General features: G+C 47.4%; 1 protein-coding gene across 1 annotated transcript in view; it reads right to left on the bottom strand.

The window, feature by feature from the left end:
• efnb1 (ephrin-B1) overlaps positions 1–5290 on the bottom strand; it is a 59355-nt gene that overhangs the window by 34970 nt on the left and 19095 nt on the right. The gene's annotated exons all lie outside the window — the stretch shown is intronic.

Here is a 5290-nt window from a genome sequence, read left to right as displayed (position 1 = left end):
GTGTGTGTCCGTGTGTGTGTGTGTGTGTGTCCGTGTGTGTGTGTGTGTGTGTGTGTGTGCGTGTATGGCCGCAGACAGTAAGCACAGCAGCGGGGCTATCTGCTAGATCTGCCCATGCCAGCGGATTTAAGCAGGATTTAGCAGCGCGCAATGCATTTGTTGTTGTTTCTAAACCCTCACGTTTTAACAAGACATCAGGGGCTGGGCCTCTTTCTCTCTCTCTGTCTCTCCCTTATTTTCTCTCAGAGTGTAATCTCACCTTATCTATAGCCCCTCATTTCATCATCACACACATCATTTCACCACTAAATAACTGACTCTTCAGACAGGCCCAGGGAGGCGAGGAGTGTGATGCCTCCTGAAAGAGGAGTGTGTCTCCTCCGACATTAAACCCCGGAAAACGGCCAGCTATTGTAAGAAATGATCATTTAAAAAGTCCCATTTTCTGATGAAATACCCCCCATGAAAATGAACATGATTGGATTAAGGCCTTTTTAACATTCATGGCCATTCTTCTTGGACAGGGGCACTACCAAATAAATGACTTAATTCACAAAAGAGATAAATGCAACGGTAAGCAAAACGGTCAAAATCCATCAATCCATCACCCCCCAAGTCATCTGCATTATGTGTGTGATTGCACCCCCCCCCCCACACACACACACACACACACATTCATACACACATATTGGCCTGCATGTGATGTCATTAAATCACTTGCGGATAGGACCTCATGTTCGAGGCTTGGGAGCGGGTGAGACGTTATTTCCACGCTATTGTCTAACGCTTAACGGGGGTGAGGGGAGGGGTGGAGGGGTGGAGGGGTGGAGGGGTGGAGGGCTGGCACTAATTCAAGGGCTGATAAGAGGGAGAATGCGGGATCTGCTTTATTCTACCTCTCCTAACAATTTGCTGGTTTTCAGCAGCAACACTCTGCATGTGCTTTTGTGTGTGTGTGTGTGTGTATGTGTGTGTGTGTGTTTGTGTGTGTGTGTGTGTGTGTGTGTGGGTGTGTGTATCAGCATACACTTTTTAATGCGTGTGCATGTGTCTGTGTGTACCATGTCTGGGTACACGTGCGTGTGTCTATGAAGACATGGACACAATCAGCCTCTAATTGGATCTACAAGATGCATCAGTGAGGCATAAACAAGTTTCCATGGCAACATTAGGCTTTGTTGCTGACCACCCCCTCTCCTCTCCACCTTCTCTCTATTCCCTCTATCCCTCCCAATCTCAGCCCCCTCTATTTCTGCTCCCCAATCTCATTCCCTCTCGCTTTATCCTTCGCTCTCATTCACCTCCTCAACATTTCCCTCATTCTGTTTTCTCTCATCCCCCTCTCCATCCTCCCCCTCTCTCTTCACTCTCAAAAAAACACCTAGAGAAAAACAAGCGAGAAACCAGAGGGAAAAAAAGAAAGACCAGGCAAACATCACAATTAGACCTTGACTTGTTTCACTCAACAAGTAGGTGTTTTCTACTTTCTGCTTCTTGGTAGAGAACTTATTTGGAACTTTTTTCAAAAGAATGTAAATGAATTAAATGCCCTGCTCTCAAATTAAACAATGAGTCTCACACCCCACTTCTTAGTTTTCCTGCCCATTTATTCCATTATCAGAGCGAGCAGCAACAATTTAGATGAATAATTAAGATTTCCAAAATCGTAATATCTTAATATCCCTAAAGGATTTATCACAAACCGGCCCGGTTATTGATTCAATTTTCCGAGCAGGCCTCCTAGTTGGCGGTTAGATAGCTATCCTAAGTGAATTCTCCGCTTCTGTTTCCCAGCCTTTGTTAACTGTCTGCTATAATGAGGCTCTGGCTGCTGTGGAGGTCTGGAAGCGCCATCGCAGATGGGAAAGAGGCAACATAAAAGAAATAGGGCAGCAATTAGTGTTTAGCCCAGTTTAAAAGCCCTCCACTTGGCAAGCTGCGGCCCATCTCCAGTCCAGGATGTGAAACTAAACTGGTGGGCTAGGGCTTTGTCTCCCGTTTGTCTCTCTGTTGGCTTAATCAGCGCCACTCCGATGCTACACACAGCCACGCAATGGAGAGGAGGAGACGAGTGACTGCAGATTATTGTACTTTTGAGGAGGTCGAAAGGGAAAAAGGGGGGAGAAGGGAGGTTGAATTGCATCTTTCATTCACGTTGTCTGGAGACTTTATAAGACCTGTTGATGAAAGAGGTTTGAGTGCACAGAGGAAGAGCCCTGCAGATAGAAATGGTGTTTCTGGGAAATAACCCCGAGCGGGACAGAACCTTTATTCCCCTCATGTCAAACGAGGTGGATCTGCCTGAACCAAACACAATAAAGAGAATCATTTTCCAAACAACCAAATGAGTTTGGTTTTGTTTCATCTGGACGGCTACACTGCATGCTCAACCCTGTAAAGAGCTTATCCAAACAGGCCTACGCTACAGCACAGCGGAGAGAGAACAGAAAACAACTAAGCAGAGGCAAAGAGCCCCCTCCTCTCTCTTTTTACATTCCACTGGTGAATATGAGCACATGATCTCACATATGATTCCCCCGCTCACACACACACACACCTCTTCATACAGAGACTCACACACACACGCACGCACACACACACACACGGATGTGAGAGCACACAAAAGCACTGTGGGGTGCATCCTGGACCTTCCCAGCCCAACTTCCCAGCCACCCCTATTCAAGCGCCCTGCCCTCACCGACTTTCATATAAAACGCCGCCTACACCAAGGCCCACTCAAAGCCCCTTACAGAGCCTCAAACCAGCCCTTCCCCCTATGTTCTCCACCCCCGTCCAGTCAACTCAGGCCTCTGCCCCGAGCACAGCCCTGGCAGGCAGCCTCGGCCGCTGAATGAAAGGAACCGAGACACAGGAACTGTGAGAGAAAGAGGCAGAATCGGCTCATAGCCACAGAATGGTTAAATTGATTTCTTCCATACATGCCATACATATATCAATTCAAATCAGTTACTCTCTACGAGGTGTCCAGGGCGATCCATCTCCACCAGGATGCAGGTGCTGCCTCTTGTTCTCTCTGTGTCCTTTCTGCAGCCCACCGTTCAACCTGTCTCTCGTTCATTATGAGTGTGTCATGTAAAAACAAACACATCCGCACACAATCATCACCACAATAGGTACTCTATTCCCCTCGCTATCAGCGTGGTAATTATCACGCCAGGAAAAGTGTTCCCTCACCAATTATCATTTCTCTCTTACATTATCTACAAAATCAGTGTGGCTGGTTACTCCTCCCCCCTCCAACTCCGTTATTACAGATGACACTTTCCATCCGGCAGCCATATTTACAGCTTCAATCAATATTCCAGACGCTTCCAGTTCAGATTAAACATTACAGTAATTCACTCCCATGACAGGGTTACATTTAAGTCTGTAAAGGACACAAAGCCGCGTTATGCAAAGGATATTGTAGTATTGTAGAGCTCTTGTGTAACACATGTATACAGAGGCGGGGTTTAAAGCTGCTTTACTTGCCTGCGGCGCACTGCGTTTTGTCTAATCATGGGGTAAAAACATTACATTACATGTCGTTTAGCTGACGCTTTTATTCAAAGAGACTTCCAATTGCTATATATCAGAGGTCACATGCCTGTGGAGGGGTTAAGTGTCTTGCTCAGCTACACACTGGTTGAAGTATCACAGTGGGAATCGAACCGGATCTCCCACACCAAAGGCATGTATCATACCCACTGTGCCAGCATCCCCCAATATCCTGTTCTCATTCAAGTCAATTAATATGAAATAGTTGTCCACTAGCAGTGACTGTTTCCTCCTTGTAACTCATTTTAGATCCATCAAGATAGAGGCGCGTGCTCGCTCGGCCCCACAATGGAAACAGCAGCGATTCAAGTGGCTTCGTTCTTGATGTGTGGTTAAGATCCACTGAGTGCGGTTGACACAGTGTGATCACTTCATACTTGGAAGAAAGGTACATATCATCAAACTGTCAGTATGTATGTACAGCTCCAGAGAATTAAGCTCCGTCTGTGATGCCGAGGAGTCACGTGAACTGTCGTCTTTATGACGAACAGATCTGACACCGGTTTGAACGACGCCACGGGAAGGTGAGCTGGTCATAGGTCTGCAGGCGTAGCCGGCAGCCCAACCCGAGGTCTTGTATACATAGCGAGCTTCCGTCGGGTTGTCGCAGGGGCAGATGTTCTTAGGGAGGCCTGTCTATAAACACACACACATAAACACATGCCCCGCAGTGTACACACACTGGTTTCCTCGCATGTCAAACACGGTAAACAAGTCGCCTCAATGCTGGTGCAGGCCACACACACACACACACATACACACACACACACAGAGACACAAACAAATACAAGGATCCTGAAATTAAGCAAAACAAGGCCCATCTGGCTCCAGAATTGTTTAGCAAAGCAGGAAGGATTTGACCCTTATTATAGAAAAAAGCAGGACAAACCCGCCAACTGGTAGTGGTATTGGATAAACTATAAACTCAATCCAAGTTGCATTTAAACTCCAGTGGGCCAGACTTGGCAACAGTGACTTGCTGAAAAGCAGAGAAGTGGGTATTTTCCCTCTGTGCTGTCCCCATTAGAGGCACATAAATGAAGATGTCAGAGAGAAAAGGAGAGACAGAATATCCTGAATTCCACCCTGCAGAGAACTGCTTTTGTACGTGTGAACACAGACACCCTCTCACAGACACAGACAAACACACACGAGCTTCAGTTAGCTCAGTCAACAGGCTGGCATGCAGAGCAAATCAGATTCAGCGTGACTCATAACAGTTGCACACAGGCGAGTTGCAACACACACAGATGAGCCACGGCGGGCTGACACACACCTCTCATGTTCGCCAAACAAGCTCAGTATGCTTGCCCTCCATCACTGTCACATGAGGGGCTAGCATCACACCATCGGCGGCCGTAATGAGCTAACAAGATGACGCCCAGATGGCCTTGCCACAAGGAGGACAGAAGTGGACGTCGTTACTAGACAAACAGGCTGAAGAGGACTGTTGAGCGAGAGGAGTGTAAGAAGTCATTAGGGAGGAAAAAGATCATAATCTGTTTCTTCTTATGGCCTCTGTGGTTTCAGTCACTGCTGAGCCCATCCCTCTCTAAGAGCAGGGGAGTTAAGCGAGCATGGGTGTATGCGGTTGTGATTGAACGTCATCCACGGTATCACTGACAGCGAGAGAAGGCCCAGACTGTTGCTCTCTGCCTCTCCACTTATTCATCCCGGATCCCAGGGACTGAGCTCTTCCAGCTGGAGGGCTGATGGGAGGGGTGAGGAGAGG

Source organism: Etheostoma cragini, chromosome 10, assembly GCF_013103735.1.
Source record: "Etheostoma cragini isolate CJK2018 chromosome 10, CSU_Ecrag_1.0, whole genome shotgun sequence".
Lineage (NCBI taxonomy): Eukaryota > Metazoa > Chordata > Actinopteri > Perciformes > Percidae > Etheostoma > Etheostoma cragini.
This window is presented reverse-complemented; position numbering and strand designations above follow the sequence as displayed.